Source organism: Pristiophorus japonicus, unplaced genomic scaffold (genome assembly GCF_044704955.1).
Source record: "Pristiophorus japonicus isolate sPriJap1 unplaced genomic scaffold, sPriJap1.hap1 HAP1_SCAFFOLD_3214, whole genome shotgun sequence".
In the NCBI taxonomy this organism is placed as follows: Eukaryota; Metazoa; Chordata; class Chondrichthyes; family Pristiophoridae; genus Pristiophorus; species Pristiophorus japonicus.
Window position 1 is genome coordinate 723 of NW_027253013.1, and position 17,999 is coordinate 18,721.

Below are 17,999 nucleotides of genomic sequence, written 5' to 3' on the forward strand. Positions count from 1 at the left end.
CTTGGAGTGGCCGGGACACGTCACTGTGACCGGTGTTTGGTAATAATCGATTTGCACTGTATCTTGCCCTTTTCAACCTCCTCTCCTGAAGGCGCTGAAGAGTAACACGATCCCAAGTGGTGGTGTTGCCTCCACAGCCAGTGAGAGGGGACACAGGTTATCGTGGTGGGTCGGTATTTAAGGAGTAGAGTCCCTCTTAACCAGTGTAAGCCATTGCTCATCACAAATTTATTCAGAATTGTTTTTTTTAAATAGAAAGACTTGCATCTATATAGCATCTTTTACCTCAGGACATCCCGAAGCACTTTACAGCCAATGAAGTATTTTTTGAAGTGCAGTCACTGTTGTAATGTGAGAAACGCGGCAGCCAATCTACGCACAGCAAGCTCCCACACACAGCAATGTGATAATGACCAGATATAAGATTATATAAACGTATAAGATTCTGAGGGGACTTGACAGGGTAGGTGCAGGGAAGATGTTTCCCCTCGCGGGGGAATCTAGAACTGGGGGCATAGTCTCAGACTAAGGGGTCGCCCATTTAAGACAGAGATGAGGAGGAATTTCTTCTCTCAGAGGGTTGTAAATCTGTGGAATTCTCTGCCCCAGAGAGCTGTGGAGGTTGGATCATTGAATATATTTAAGGTGGTGATCGACAGATTTTTGAACGATACGGGAGTCAAGGGTTATGGGGAGCGGGCGGGGAAGTGGAGTTGAGGCCAGGATTAGATATGATCTTATTGAATGGCGGAGCAGGCTCGAGGGGCCAAATGGCCGACTCCTGCTCCTATTTCTTATGATCTCATGTAATCTTTTTTTTTTTAAAGTGGAGTGGGGCTTGAACCCACAACCTTCTGAATCAGAGGCGAGAGTGCTGCCCAATGAGCCACGGCTGACACTTAGAGAATGGATTGAGGTCGCGGCTTGGTGCCTGATACCAGCACCGCCCAGGACACGGGGGCTTTGGAAAGTGTTCGATTAGTGGGATCTTTTACAAGACTGCAGCAGCTCAGTGACGAGCCTGGCTGCAGAAATCCCGCAGGAGAATCTGGGAGATAAATAAACGCCTCGAGGCCACGTTCCCTCACCAGCCCTTGCGAAGTTTCATTTTTCTTTTCATTTTTGTAATCTGCATTTGTGCAGAAACCAAAATCCGGAAAGCACTACTTTTTTAATTAATATAAATTAATATTAATTAGCTTACCTTCCGTGGCGGACATTTTCATCTTCCCGTTATCAACCCCTCCGTCCACATTTCTAAGGGACACTGCCTATGTAAACATGTCACGCGGTGGGGTGGGGTGATATTCAACTTTGGGAGGCGGTGCAAAACGGGCGGTCACGGGTTGGACGCCTGTCATACGCCTGGCCCCGAATCTGCCATTCCGTTGGCGGGGTGTAGGACGGGCGGCCCATCCGCCATCGCCTGCTTTGTGCAGCCTCCTGAAGTTGAATTTCCCCCTCCCCTGCTGGCAGAGCTACAACGCCGCCGCTGGTGAGAGGGTGTGATTGCAGTTCCCCTTTTAAACCTGCACAACGGAATTTATAACGGAGTTTGGGAGGGTGGGGCGTTAACAAGGATTGCATGCAGGTGCAAGTTTGATGTTATGGATTTTTGATGCTTTATTTCCTATGCAGCAAGCAACTTTTTCTTTTTAAATATATACTTTGCCCCCCCTCCGAATCTTAATCCCACTCCTCTGTCACGGTTGGTAACTTTTGAGGGGGAGTTTCACTTGAGCCTGCGATACCGCATCGAAGCGTTAGTTTGTCAAGGGTGATCTGGCCTGGGCAGCAAGGGTCGGCAAGATATTTGACCGAGAGAAGCATCACAGCGACTCCCGTCCTCCGACGTTCTCCACTCCACAGCGGGAGCCGCGGGGCAAGGGATCATGAGCAGGGACCCGGGCCACTCTTCCTACTCGCTAAGCCAGGGCCCTGAGGTCCACTATTGAATGGCAGGCCTGACCAACGAACGCTGTGGAGCTCGGAGGCAGGAAGAACGGCCAGGCGCGGCATTAATGAGAGAATACTGCACCGAGTGACAGCACCGACCTTGGATACAGGGGACAGGAGGTTCCAGAGAGCGCGCCGGGGCTTTGGGGCATTGCCAGGACGTTCAGTTAACGTTAACTTTGATTCCATTTAGGCTCACTCAGTGCTGAAAGTTTGCCAGAATGTTTGTGAGAAAGGGTTATCACACCTGTACCCTAAATCCCCTCCGACTAAACCCCCTCGATCTAAACTCCCTCTATCTAAACCCACCACCCATCAACTCCCACCATGTACTCTAATTCCCTGACCCTTCTAATTCCGCCCCCCCCCACTTCTAATTCCCCTCCAAGCTCTCCCCCCCCCCACCCTCTAATCTCCGAATCTACCCCCTTTCTAAAAACCCCCTTTCTAAACCCACCACCCATCAATGCCCTCCCCGTACCCTAACGCCCTCTATCTAAACCCACCACTCACCCACTCCCACCCTGATCCTTCCCGAGCCACCCCCACCCACCAATTGAAATCCCGCCCCCGTTCCCTCCTGTGGCATTAGCGATTTCCCTGGGGTGGGGAACAGGCGCGCGGTGGGGCTGCTCAGTGCCTGGAGGGGGGACAGGGAGCGGAGTCCACATTAAACCAGGCTCACTTCCCGTGAAGGGGAGCGACTTCAGTCCGTGGGCCAGGGTGCAAATCGGGCATGGTCACAAGTTGCCTCCGAAAGGAGGGCGGGGCCGGCCCCTGTGCTCTGATTGGTGGGCGGTTGAGACATTTTATTGATAAATATTAACGTGGTTGTTGGGTCCCGGGAGCTCGCTCCATGCTGTGCTCCCGGGTCAGGTCTGTCTCTTCTCTTACTCCGCTTTGGGTTTTGAGCCCGGCAACTTGGCCTGGATCCTGCAAGGAAGAGAAAGGGATTGAAGAGCGATGGCAGTTGTCCCGCACAGAAACCAGCTTCCTGCAGGCAAAGGTTAATAGCATAAGAAATAGGAGCAGGAGTAGGCCTTTCGGCCCCTCGAGCCTGCTCCCCATTCAATAAAATCACGGCTGATCATTGACCTCAACTCCACTTTCCCGCCCGATCCCCATGTCCCGAGATTCCCCGAGATTCCAAAAATCGATCTATCTCAGCCTTGAATATACTCGGAGACTCAGCATCCACAGCCCTCTGGGGCAGAGAAGTCCAAAAATTCACAACCCTCTGAGTGAAGAAATTCCTCCTCATCTCAGTCCTAAATGGCCGACCCCTTATCCTGATACTGTGACCCCTGGTTCGAGACTCTCCAGCCCGGGGGGAAACATCCTCTCAGCATCTACCCTGTCAATCCCCCTCACAATCTTGTACGTTTCTATGCGATCACCTCTCATTCTTCTAAACTCCAGAGAGTATAGATCCATTCTACATAATTTCTCATCATAAGACAGCCCTCACATCCTGGGAATCAATCTAGTGAACCTTCGTTGCATCACCTCCAAGGCAAGAATATCCTTCCGTAGATAAGAAGACCAAAGCTGTGCGCAGTACTCCAGGTGCGGTCTCACCAAGACCCTGTACAATTGTAGTAAGGCTTCTTTACTCTTGTACTCCAACCCCCAGAAATAAAGGCCAACAGGCCATTTGCCTTCCTTATTGCTTGCTGTACCTGCATGCTCGCTTACTGTGTTTCTTACACGAGGACATCCAAATCTCTCTCAACACCAACATTTAAAAGTTTCTCACCATTTAAAAAAATATTCTGTTTTTCTCTTCTTCCTGTCAAAGTGAATAACCTCCCCGCCATTAGCCAAACCCAACAAATGGAAACGTACTTTGCTGTGAAGTCCTTGATCTGTCCTCTCACCAGCCCCAGGTATTGGTTGATCTGCACCTGCAGGGAAATTGGAGCAGAAATGAGTGCGATAATGGAGGTTAATCGGGCAGGGTTAGGATGTTCCTGTCACATGGTGAGAGCTCTGCCGATGGGCCCCCCCCCCACAGCCCCCACTCCCCCGGATCCCCCAACCCCAATCCCCACTTCCCAGCCCCCATTCCCGGTTCCCCCAGTCCCAGCTCCCCTACCCGAGCCCCCTCTCCCAGCCCCCATTCCCCCTACCCCAGCCCCCTCTCCTAGCCCCCATTCCCCCTACCCCAGCCCCCTCTCCTCTACCTGAGCCCCTCTCCTAGCCCCCATTCCCCCTACCCCAGCCCCATTCCCCCTACCCCAGCCCCCTCTCCCCTACCTAAGCCCCCTCTCCTAGCCCCCATTCCCCCAACCCCAGCCCCCATTCCCCCGACCCCAGCCCCCTCTCCCCTACCTAAGCCCCCTCTCCCAGCCCCCATTCCCCCTACCCCAGCCCCCTCTCCCCTACCTAAGCCCCCTCTCCTAGCCCCCATTCCCCCTACCCCAGCCCCCTCTCCCCTACCTGAGCCCCCTCTCCCAGCCCCCATTCCCCCTACCCCAGCCCCCTCTCCCCTACCCCAGCCCCCTCTCCCCTACCTGAGCCCCCTCTCCCCTACCTGAGCCCCCTCTCCTAGCCCCCTCTCCCCTACCTGAGCCCCCTCTCCTAGCCCCCATTCCCCCTACCCCAGCCCCCATTCCCCCGACCCCAGCCCCCATTCCCCTACCTAAGCCCCCTCTCCTAGCCCCCATTCCCCCGACCCCAGCCCCCATTCCCCCGACCCCAGCCCCCATTCCCCTATCTGAGCCCCCTCTCCTAGCCCCCATTCCCCCGACCCCAGCCCCCATTCCCCCGACCCCAGCCCCCATTCCCCTATCTGAGCCCCCTCTCCTAGCCCCCATTCCCCCTACCCCAGCCCCCTCTCCCCTACCTAAGCCCCCTCTCCTAGCCCCCATTCCCCCAACGCCCATTCCCCCGACCCCAGCCCCCTCTCCCCTACCTAAGCCCCCTCTCCTAGCCCCCATTCCCCCGACCCCAGCCCCCATTCCCCCGACCCCAGCCCCCATTCCCCTATCTGAGTCCCCTCTCCTAGCCCCCATTCCCCCAACCCCAGTGCCCACCCCCGCTCCATGCTCCCTCTGCCCATCCCCACCCCTGCTGCTCAGCCACCTCCCCCCCACCCCCCCGCCAGCCCCAGCTCTCCCAGCCTCCCTTACCCAATCCCCCGCTCCCCCGAGCCCAGCCCAGCCCTCTGCTCCCCCAGCTCCAGCTCCCCCGACCCCTGCCCCCGCTTCCTTTACCCCAGCCCTTGCTCCCCCTCACCTCCGCATATCCGCCCCCATTATGACCGGCCTTCGACCCAAAGAGCGGAAGTTTGCTCGAGGTCACCGCATCCTCCGCGCCGGATAAAACACGAGAGAGGGTGCGTGTGCCCCGTTTCCAGCGGGCAATTCCGGCCCTGTTGACTCTTAACTGCCCTCTGAAATGGCCCAGCGAACCACTCCGTTATATAAAGTGGCTCACCACCACCTTGGGTGTTGGGCAATAAATGCCGGCCTTGCCAGCAACGCCCACATCCAGTACTGGATTTATTTAATGTCTTACAGGCCACACCACTTGGACTTGAAACTTTTACTGAATAAAATCTATCGCGCGCAAGCTTGACAAAGTGCCACATAATCAGCTTGCAGCAAGGCTGAAGCCCGTGGAATAAAAGGGACAGATGGATCCGGAATTGGCTCAGTGACGGGAAGCAGAGAGTAGGGGTGAACGGTTGTTTATCGGACTGGAGGAAGGTATACAGTGGTGTTCCCCAGGGGTCGGTACTGGGACCACTGCTGTTCTTGATATATATTAATGTCTTGGGACTTGGGTGTACAGGGCACAATTTCAAAATCTGCAGATGCTGGGGTTGTTATTCCTTGGAACAGGAGAGGCTGAGGGGGAGACCTTATTGAGGTGTGTAAAATTATGAGGGGCCTGGATAGAGTGGATAGGACGGACCTGTTTCCCTTAGCAGAGGGGTCAACAACCAGGGGGCATAGATTTAAAGTAATTGGGGTCAGCTTTAGAGGGGATTTGAGGGGAAATTTCTTCACCCATGGGGGTCTGGAACTCGCTGCGTGAAAGGGTGGTAGAGGCAGAATCCCTCACCACATTTAAAAAGTACCTGGCTCTGCACTTGAAGTGCCGTAACCTGCAGGGCTACGGACCGAGAGCGGGAAAGCGGGATCAGGCCGGATAGCCTCTGTGTCGGCCGGCGCGGACACAATGGGCCGAAACGGCCTCCTTCCGTGCCGTACATTTCTACGGGCAGGAATTTGGTGAGCATTCCATTGCCGTGTTCCGCCGGCGGTCTCGAAATACCGCTGGGGAGCGGAACGCCTGCGCGCACCGCTGGGAAAAACCGCTACCGCCCAAGTTTGGTCACAGCGGTGACCCGTAGGTGAGGGGGAAAAAAAAAAAACAACCGGAGCTGGGCAGTTGGCAAAAAAAGGTAAGTTAAAGGTTTTTTTTTATAAAAACATTCTTTTCCAGCGATTCAGTGGAAAATGTTCTGAGAATGTTTTCTCATTTTTTTTCATGGAAAAATATTTTTGTGTGTTTTCCCCCTTCCCTAGGCCCAACTTGCAGCCTCGGTCTAAATTTGACGAGGCTCGCGTTTTCCGCCGAGAATCCGCGCACGGTTTTTTTCCCGCCCGGCGGACCTTTTGGTAAATTTTTCGCTGGCCTTCATGTAATAGTTTTTTGGAGGCGGGATAGCTACACTGCGATTGTCTCACAACTTGGACGTGTAGTGAACAGTGAGGAGAATAGCGATAAAACTTCAAGAGGAGAGACGCTGGCGGAATGGGCAGGGCACGTGGCAGGTGAAATTTAACGCAGAAAAGTGCGAGTGAGACCTTTTGGTCAGAAGAATGAGGAGATGAAATATAAACTGAAGGGAACATTTCTAAATGAACAGAGACCTGAGGGTATGTGTGCTCAAATTGTTGAAGGCAGCAGGGCAGGTTGAGAAGCTGGTTAAAGAAGCGTACAGGTTCATAAATTGAGGTATAGAGTACAAAAGCTTGTGACCTCCCTCATCCCGGAAGCGAATATATTAAAGAACAAAGCTGGTGGGGGTAGCGCGGGCTGTAAGCTCCATCCCCATTGGCCTGTCTCCTGTTGGTTCTGATCAAGCAGTATTGATGGGTGATCAGTCACATACTTGTCTTCCGTCCCTTTTACCCCCCCCCCCCTCCACTACGGCACCACAGATTGCCGCTGCCCTCTGGGACCGCATCTCTGGGATGTGGGCGTCGCTGGCAAGGCCGGCATTTATTGCCCGTCCCTAATTGCCCCTTGAGAAGGTGGTGGTGAGCCGCCTTCTTGAACGGCTGCAGTCCATGTGGTGAAGGTGCTCCCACAGTGCTGTTAGGGAGGGAGTTCCAGGGTATTGATGCTGAAGAAGGCTTGCATTTATATAGCGCCTTTCACGACCTCAGGTCGCCCCAAGGCACTTTACAGCCAATGAAGTACTTTTGGAGTGTAGTCACTGTTGTAATGTAGGAAATACTGCAGCTGATTTGCGCACAGCAAGCTCCCACAAACAATGTGATAACGATCAAATAATCTGTTCTAGTGATGTTGATTGAGGGATAAGTATTGGTCAGGAGACCGGGGATAACTCTCCTGCTCTTCTTCGAAATAGTGCCATTACATCCACCGGAGAGGGCAGACGGGGCCTCGGTTTAACGTCTCAGCTGAAAGACGGCACCTTCGACAGTGCGGCACTCCCTCAGTACTGCCCCTCCAACAGTGCAGCGCTCCCTCAGTACTGCCCCTCCAACAGTGCAGCGCTCCCTTAGTACTGCCCCTCCGACAGTGCAGCGCTCCCTCAGTACTGCCCCTCCGACAGTGCAGCGCTCCCTCAGTACTGCCCCTCCAACAGTGCAGCGCTCCCTCAGTACTGCCCCTCCGACAGTGCAGCGCTCCCTCAGTACTGCCCCTTCGACAGTGCAGCGCTCCCTCAGCATTGCCCCTCTGACAGTGCGGCACTCCCTCAGTACTGCCCCTCCGACAGTGCGGCACTCCCTCAGTACTGCCCCTCCGACAGTGCGGCATTCCCTCAGTACTGCCCCTCTGACAGTGCGGCACTCCCTCAGTACTGCCCCTCTGACAGTGCGGCGCTCCCTCAGTACTGCCCCTCTGACAGTGCAGTGCTCCCTCAGTACTGCCCCTCTGACAGTGCGGCACTCCCTCAGTACTGCCCCTCCGACAGTGCAGCGCTCCCTCAGTACTGCCCCTCCGACAGTGCGGCACTCCCTCAGTACTGCTCCTCTGACAGTGCAGCGCTCCCTCAGCACTGCACTGGGAGTGTCAGTTTGGATTTTGTGCTCAGGTCCCTGGAGTGGGACTTGAACCCACGACCTTCTGACCCAGAGGCGAGAGTGCTGCCCACTGAGCCACAGCTGACACTTTTGATGAGGAAGGAGCGGCCGACATATTTCCAAGTCAGGATGGTGTGTGGCTCGGAGGGGAACGTGGAGGTGGTGGTGTTCCCATGCGCCTGTTGCCCTTGTCCTTCAAGGCGGTAGAGGTCGCGGGTTTGGGGGGTGCTGCTGAAGAAGCCTTGGCGAGTTGCTGCAGTGCATCTTGTAGATGGTGCACACTGCAGCCACGGTGCGCCGGTGGTGGTGGAGGGAGTGAATGTTGAAGGTGGTGGATGGGGTGTGCTGCTTTGTCCGTTTTGTACAAGCCTCAGTAGTGACCCCCAGCAGGCTGATGGACTGTGGGGGGCATCAGAGCTGACGCCGTCACTGTCCTTGCCCAAATACCCACACCCGTACACGCACCAACCTTTCTCCCGGCACTGAGACCCACAGCTGCCTCCGGCCCTGTGCCAATCTTGACACTGTCTCAGATTTACATAAATGGTAAGCGGCAAGAGGCTGAGGAAGGCTCCAACACTCACCTTGTGTTTCCGATACACCAAGGGAACAATGAAGATGGCAACCACCACTGAAATCAGGAGAAAGAAACAATCAGAGCAGGCCGAGCATTAAAAGGAGCAAAGCGTGAAGCTACATCGGAACCGGTTCAGTAATTAGAGTAATTAGGGTTCCAGTTCAGCCTATGTGGGACCGGCAAACTCCGCACAGGCCTATGGTGGAGCCTGGGCTTTTCCTGCTCTCCCTGGGGGCTCGGTACCCCATTGGGTGAAATCAGCTAATTCGGGACTGGGCCCGGGATGGAGCCTGGGCTTTTCCTGCTCTACCTGGGGGCTCGGTACCCCACCAGGTGAAATCAGCTAATTCGGGACTAGGCCCGGGGTGAAGCCTGGGCTTTTCCTGCTCTCCCTGGGGGCTCGGTACCCCACCAGGTGAAATCAGCTCAACTCGGGACTAGGCCCGGGATGGAGCCTGGGCTTTTCCTGCTCTCCCTGGGGGCTCGGTACCCCACCAGGTGAAATCAGCTCAACTCAGGACTAGGCCCGGGATGGAGCCTGGGCCTTTCCTGCTCTGTCTGGGGGCTCATTCCCACACCGGGGGGCCGTGTCCATCACTGAGCTACACACGGTTCTATGGCTGCTCCAGCTGTGATAGCGTGAACTTCAGGACAAATCCCCAGGGCATTCTCCTGCTCGTCCACCGGAACCTAATGTCTTTGAGGCTGGTTTTTCCTCCCTTTAGTGGAAGGAAATCTGCCGCCCTTACCCGGTCTGGGCCTTTTTGTGACTCCAGACCCACAGCCATGTGGCTGACTCCTAACAGCCCTCGGATATGGCCCAGCGAGATGCTCGGTTGTATAAGGCGCCATTGTGCCAAAGTTGTGGAGGGCGACCGGGAGAATCCCTGTGGAAAGTCCCAAAGTCTCAAGGAGGGCGTTCGGCGCGGAGCCAGCGAGAAGCCCGGAGCCGGAACGTCGATCGTGGCCTTTCTTCACCGACGCAGTAACCGTGACAACCGCGACTTGTGCCTTACCCAGAATGGTGAGGGAGAGGCCATTAAACATGGCCCCAATGTACGTCATCAGCCACAGCAGCACTCCGAACTGAGAGAGAGAGAGAGAGAGAGACACACTGCTTCAGCGTCCATTGTTCAACACACCCCCATCATAGAATCAGCCCACACAGAAGGAGGCCATTCTGCCCATCGAGTCCGTGCTGGCTCTTTGAAAGAGCTGTCCGGTTAGACCCTGCTCTCTCCCCATAGCCGTGGCTCAGTGGGCAGCACTCTCGCCTCCGAGTCAGAAGGTTGTGGGTTGAAGGCCCACTCCAGGGACTTGGACACAAAAAAAATCCAGGTTGACACTCCCAGTGCAGTGCTGAGGGAGCGCTGCACAGTCGGAGGTGCCGTCTTTCGGATGAGACGTTATACCCAGGCCCCGTCTGCTCTTGCAGGTGGATGTAAAAAAATCCCACGGCACTATGTCGAAGAAGAGCGGGGGAGTTCTCCCCGGTGTCCTGGCCCAATATTTTTATCCCTTAATCAACATCACTAAAAACAGATGATCTGGTCATTATCACATTGCTATTTGTGGGAGCTTGCTGTGCGCAGACTGGCGTTTCCCACATTACAACAGTGACTACACTTAACAGAAGCACTTCATTGGGTGTAAAGCACTTTGGGACACCCTGAGGATGTGAAAGGTGCTATATAAATGCAAGTCTTTCTTTCAGTGACTGAATAAGCCATATTCTATTTTTATTACGGAGACGTGGCTCCAGGATGATCAGGGCTGGGAACTCAACATTCAGGGGTATTCAACATTCAGGAAGGATAGAATAAAAGGAAAAGGAGGTGGGGTAGCATTGCTGGTTAAAGAGGAGATTAATGCAATAGTTAGGAAAGACATTAGCTTGGATGATGTGGAATCTATATGGGTAGAGCTGCAGAACACCAAAGGGCAAAAAACGTTAGTAGGAGTTGTGTACAGACCTCCAAACAGTAATAGGGATGTTGGGGAGGGCATCAAACAGGAAATTAGGGGTGCATGCAATAAAGGTGTAGCAGTTATAATGGGTGACTTTAATATGCACATAGATTGGGCTAGCCAAACTGGAAGCAATACGGTGGAGGAGGATTTCCTGGAGTGCATAAGGGATGGTTTTCTAGACCAATATGTTGAGGAACCAACTAGGGGGGAGGCCATCTTGGACTGGGTGTTGTGTAATGAGAGAGGATTAATTAGCAATCTCATTGTGCGAGGCCCCTTGGGGAAGAGTGACCATAATATGGTGGAATTCTGCATTAGGATGGAGAATGAAACAGTAAATTCAGAGACCATGGTCCAGAACTTAAAGAAGGGTAACTTTGAAGGTATGAGGCGAGAATTGGCTAGGATAGATTGGCGAATGATACTTAGGGGGTTGACTGTGGATGGGCAATGGCAGACATTTAGAGACCGCATGGATGAAGTACAACAATTGTACATTCCTGTCTGGCGTAAAAATAAAAAGGGGAAGGTGGCTCAACCGTGGCTATCTAGGGAAATCAGGGATAGTATTAAAGCCAAGGAAGTGGCATACAAATTGGCCAGAAATAGCAGCGAACCTGGGGACTGGGAGAAATTTAGAACTCAGCAGAGGAGGACAAAGGGTTTGATTAGGACAGGGAAAATGGAGTACGAGAAGAAGCTTGCAGGGAACATTAAGGCGGATTGCAAAAGTTTCTATAGGTATGTAAAGAGAAAAAGGTTGGTGAAGACAAACGTAGGTCCCCTGCAGTCAGAATCAGGGGAAGTCATAACGGGGAACAAAGAAATGGCGGATCAATTGAACAAGTACTTTGGTTCGGTATTCACTAAGGAGGATACAAACAACCTTCCGGATATAAAAGGGGTCAGAGGGTCTAGTAAGGAAGAGGAACTGAGGGAAATCTTTATTAGTCGGGAAATTGTGTTGGGGAAATTGATGGGATTGAAGGCAGATAAATCCCCAGGGCCTGATGGCCTGCATCCTAGAGTACTTAAGGAGGTGGCCTTGGAAATAGCGGATGCATTGACAGTCATTTTCCAACATTCCATTGACTCTGGATCAGTTCCTATGGAGTGGAGGGTAGCCAATGTAACCCCACTTTTTAAAAAAGGAGGGAGAGAGAAAACAGGGAATTATAGACCGGTCAGCCTGACCTCAGTAGTGGGTAAAATGATGGAATCAATTATTAAGGATGTCATAGCAGTGCATCTGGAAAATGGTGACATGATAGGTCCAAGTCAGCATGGATTTGTGAAAGGGAAATCATGCTTGACAAATCTTCTGGAATTTTTTGAGGATGTTTCCAGTAAAGTGGACAAAGGAGAACCAGTTGATGTGGTATATTTGGACTTTCAGAAGGCTTTCGACAAGGTCCCACACAAGAGATTAATGTGCAAAGTTAAAGCACATGGGATTGGGGGTAGTGTGCTGACGTGGATTGAGAACTGGTTGTCAGACAGGAAGCAAAGAGTAGGAGTAAACGGGTACTTTTCAGAATGGCAGGCAGTGACTAGTGGAGTGCCGCAAGGTTCTGTGCTGGGGCCCCAGCTGTTTACATTGTACATTAATGATTTAGACGAGGGGATTAAATGCAGTATCTCCAAATTTGCGGATGATACTAAGTTGGGTGGCAGTGTGAGCTGCGAGGAGGATGCTATTAGGCTGCAGAGTGACTTGGATAGGTTAGGTGAGTGGGCAAATGCATGGCAGATGAAGTATAATGTGGATAAATGTGAGGTTATCCACTTTGGTGGTAAAAACAGAGAGACAGACTATTATCTGAATGGTGACAGATTAGGAAAAGGGAAGGTGCAACGAGACCTGGGTGTCATGGTACATCAGTCATTGAAGGTTGGCATGCAGGTACAGCAGGCGGTTAAGAAAGCAAATGGCATGTTGGCCTTCATAGCGAGGGGATTTGAATACAGGGGCAGGGAGGTGTTGCTACAGTTGTACAGGGCCTTGGTGAGGCCACACCTGGAGTATTGTGTACAGTTTTGGTCTCCTAACTTGAGGAAGGACATTCTTGCTATTGAGGGAGTGCAGCGAAGGTTCACCAGACTGATTCCCGGGATGGCGGGACTGACCTATCAAGAAAGATTGGATCAATTGGGCTTGTATTCACTGGAGTTCAGAAGAATGAGAGGGGACCTCATAGAAACGTTTAAAATTCTGACGGGTTTAGACAGGTTAGATGCAGAAAGAATGTTCCCAATGTTGGGGAAGTCCAGAACCAGGGGTCACAGTCTGAGGATAAGGGGTAAGCCATTTAGGACCGAGATGAGGAGAAACTTCTTCACCCAGAGAGTGGTGAACCTGTGGAATTCTCTACCACAGAAAGTAGTTGAGGCCAATTCACTAAATATATTCAAAAGGGAGTTAGATGAAGTCCTTACTACTCGGGGGATCAAGGGTTATGGCGAGAAAGCAGGAAGGGGGTACTGAAGTTTCATGTTCAGCCATGAACTCATTGAATGGCGGTGCAGGCTAGAAGGGCTGAATGGCCTGCTCCTGCACCTATTTTCTATGTTTCTATGTTTCTATTACATGGGGTGTTGGCATTTTTTAAAATTGTGCCCACTTTTCCATTGAAAATGATAAAGCAGCAGTTTTGATAATGAATATCCCTTCTGTACCAGAGTATGCCTGAGAAAACTGCGTGACCTAACCTTTACTCCTTTAATCCCCACTATGTGCGAACACTTGTGACTGCAAACGACTTGCTTGTGTACATGTGTCCTGTTTTGCTGCAGTACACACCCTTTAGACAGTGTTACCAAATCTTATCGTTAGTGCCCTACGTTGGAATCGCTATTGCAGATTCAGTGTAGCAAGCATCAAACCACCGGTAATTTGTGTTAAACAATTTGTTGACTGAGGGATAAATATTGGCCCCAGGATAGCGGGGAGAACTCCCCTGCTCTTCTTCGAAATAGTGGCCACGGGATCTTTTACGTGCACCTGAGAGATCAGACGGGGCATCGGTTTAACATCTCATCCGAAAGACGGCACCTCCGACAGTGCGGCGCTCCCTCAGCACTGCCCTGGGAGTGTCGGCCTGGATTTATGTGCTCAACTTCCTGGAGTGGGATTTGAACCCATGATCCAGAGGCGAGGGTGCTGCCCACTGAGCCACGACTGACGAAGGCATGGGCGAGGGTTTCAGCAGCGGGGCAGCCCAAACAGAACCTGCCTGATATGCTTTCCTCTTCAGTGAATGGAAGGAGGGCAAGGGCCTGGACTCCCCCTCGCCAGGTTTTCCGCCTCGGGTTCCACCCCAATGAGGATTAGCACCCAGGGGCAGGAGGTGAAAGTTGAACTCATTAACCCATCGTTCCTCCTCTGTCAAATGGGCAGCACACAACGATTGTCCCTGCCATTGGAGCAAGGAACTCAGTCAGCAGTGGCCATCACTTCACAGATTGCAAAGGTGTGTCAGCAATGGGGGGGAGGGGCCAGGCAAGGAGTCAGGAGAAAACATAGTGAGATAACGGAGGTGGTGGAGGAGGTCAGTGCAGCTAGTGTAGAGCGATGTGGTTCGTGAAGTGATGTGCTGTGGTGTGATTTATACAGTGACAGACCTATCCCCACCAGTACTGCACCCCAGTGTTATACAGTGACAGACCTGTACCCACCAGTACTGTACCCCAGTGTTATATAGTGACAGACCTGTACCCACCAGTACTGCACCCCAGTGTTATACAGTGACAGACCTATCCCCACCAGTACTGTACCCCAGTGTTATACAGTGACAGACCTGTACCCACCAGTACTGTACCCCAGTGTTATACAGTGACAGACCTATCCCCACCAGTACTGCACCCCAGGGTTATATAGTGACAGACCTGTACCCACCAGTACTGCACCTAAGTGTTATACAGTGACAGACCTATCCCCACCAGTACTGCACCCCAGGGTTATATAGTGACAGACCTGTACCCACCAGTACTGTACCCCAGTGTTATACAGTGACAGACCTGTACCCACCAGTACTGTACCCCAGTGTTATACAGTGACAGACCTATCCCCACCAGTACTGCACCCCAGTGTTATACAGTGACAGACCTGTACCCACCAGTACTGTACCCCAGTGTTATACAGTGACAGACCTGTACCCACCAGTACTGCACCCCAGGGTTATATAGTGACAGACCTGTACCCACCAGTACCGTACCCCAGTGTTATACAGTGACAGACCTGTACCCACCAGTACTGTACCCCAGTGTTATACAGTGACAGACCTATCCCCACCAGTACTGTAGCCCAGTGTTATACAGTGACAGACCTGTACCCACCAGTACTGTACCCCAGTGTTATACAGTGACAGACCTGTACCCACCAGTACTGTACCCCAGTGTTATACAGTGACAGACCTATCCCCACCAGTACTGCACCCCAGTGTTATACAGTGACAGACCTGTACCCACCAGTACTATACCCCAGTGTTATACAGTGACAGACCTATCCCCACCAGTACTGTGCCCCAGTGTTATACAGTGACAGACCTGTACCCACCAGTACTGTACCCCAGTGTTATACAGTGACAGACCTATCCCCACCAGTACTGTACCCCAGTGTTATACAGTGACAGACCTGTACCCACCAGTACTGCACCCCAGTGTTATACAGCGACAGACCTGTACCCACCAGTACTGTACCCCAGGGTTATATAGTGACAGACCTGTACCCACCAGTACTGTACCCCAGGGTTATATAGTGACAGACCTGTACCCACCAGTACTGTACCCCAGTGTTATACAGTGACAGACCTGTACCCACCAGTACTGCACCCCAGTGTTATACAGTGACAGACCTGTACCCACCAGTACTGTACCTCAGTGTTATACAGTGACAGACCTGTACCCACCAGTACTGTACCCCAGTGTTATACAGTGACAGACCTGTACCCACCAGTACTGTACCTCAGTGTTATACAGTGAGAGATCTGTACCCACCAGTACTGTACCCCAGTGTTATACAGTGACAGACCTGTCCCCACCAGTACTGTACCCCAGTGTTATACAGTGACAGACCTATCCCCACCAGTACTGCACCCCAGTGTTATACAGTGACAGACCTGTACCCACCAGTACTGTACCCCAGTGTTATACAGTGACAGACCTATCCCCACCAGTACTGTACCCCAGTGTTATACAGTGACAGACCTGTACCCACCAGTACTGCACCCCAGTGTTATACAGCGACAGACCTGTACCCACCAGTACTGCACCCCAGTGTTATACAGCGACAGACCTGTACCCACCAGTACTGTACCCCAGGGTTATATAGTGACAGACCTGTACCCACCAGTACTGTACCCCAGGGTTATATAGTGACAGACCTGTACCCACCAGTACTGTACCCCAGTGTTATACAGTGACAGACCTGTACCCACCAGTACTGCACCCCAGTGTTATACAGTGACAGACCTGTACCCACCAGTACTGTACCTCAGTGTTATACAGTGACAGACCTGTACCCACCAGTTCTGTACCCCAGTGTTATACAGTGACAGACCTGTACCCACCAGTACTGTACCTCAGTGTTATACAGTGACAGACCTGTACCCACCAGTACTGTACCCCAGTGTTATACAGTGACAGACCTATCCCCACCAGTACTGCACCCCAGTGTTATACAGTGACAGACCTGTACCCACCAGTACTGTACCCCAGTGTTATACAGTGACAGACCTATCCCCACCAGTACTGTACCCCAGTGTTATACAGTGACAGACCTGTACCCACCAGTACTGCACCCCAGTGTTATACAGCGACAGACCTGTACCCACCAGTACTGTACCCCAGGGTTATATAGTGACAGACCTGTACCCACCAGTACTGTACCCCAGGGTTATATAGTGACAGACCTGTACCCACCAGTACTGTACCCCAGTGTTATACAGTGACAGACCTGTACCCACCAGTACTGCACCCCAGTGTTATACAGTGACAGACCTGTACCCACCAGTACTGTACCTCAGTGTTATACAGTGACAGACCTGTACCCACCAGTACTGTACCCCAGGGTTATATAGTGACAGACCTGTACCCACCAGTACTGCACCCCAGTGTTATACAGCGACAGACCTGTACTCACCAGTACTGTACCCCAGGGTTATATAGTGACAGACCTGTACCCACCAGTACTGCACCCCAGTGTTATACAGTGACAGACCTGTACCCACCAGTACTGTACCTCAGTGTTATACAGTGACAGACCTGTACCCACCAGTACTGCACCCCAGTGTTATACAGTGACAGACCTGTACCCACCAGTACTGCACCCCAGTGTTATACAGTGACAGACCTGTACCCACCAGTACTGTACCTCAGTGTTATACAGTGACAGACCTGTACCCACCAGTAATGTACCCCAGTGTTATACAGTGACAGACCTGTACCCACCAGTACTGCACCCTAGTGTTATACAGTGACAGACCTGTACCCACCAGTACTGTACCTCAGTGTTATACAGTGACAGACCTGTACCCACCAGTACTGCACCCCAGTGTTATACAGTGACAGACCTGTACCCATCAGTACTGTACCCCAGGGTTATACAGTGACAGACCTGTACCCACCAGTTCTGTACCCCAGTGTTATACAGTGACAGACCTGTACCCACCAGTACTGTACCCCAGTGTTATACAGTGACAGACCTGTACCCACCAGTTCTGTACCCCAGTGTTATACAGTGACAGACCTGTACCCACCAGTTCTGTACCCCAGTGTTATACAGTGACAGACCTGTACCCACCAGTTCTGTACTCCAGTGTTATACAGTGACAGACCTGTACCAACAAATTTGTAAAAATAATTTTAAAATTCATTCAAGTTGAACTGGGACCATCTGGATGAGGCTAATATGAAAATCTGTCACTGCCCAACTGTGACATGCTGGAGACGGCTCTGATTAATGTTAATACGAAGTGTGTGTCTAACACACTGTCTGGCGAGGTTCTCTGATTGGTGCAACATAACCCCGGCATACACTGCCCCCACCCCCCCCCACCACCGGCTCTCTGTCTGGCTGCAGACAGTGCCTCCCCCACCATCTGATTCCACCCCTTTACACCAGCCCCACATCTCTGGGATTTCACCTTCAGTGAGTCGAGCAGGTCCTCGACCAGGAAGAGCCGGCGGAGCTGTGTGACAGCGCTGGTTAG

The 17,999-nt window shown here is 52.3% G+C and overlaps 1 long non-coding RNA gene across 1 annotated transcript; it reads right to left on the bottom strand.

Moving 5' to 3' along the window:
• Positions 1–2,488: 2,488 nt before the first annotated feature.
• Positions 2,489–17,999, bottom strand: LOC139249552 (uncharacterized). The gene is made up of 5 exons (XR_011591201.1): positions 17,934–17,999; positions 9,837–9,906; positions 8,828–8,874; positions 3,802–3,860; positions 2,489–2,889 (listed from the first exon to the last, which is right to left on the bottom strand). It is a non-coding gene; the product is annotated as an uncharacterized lncRNA (long non-coding RNA).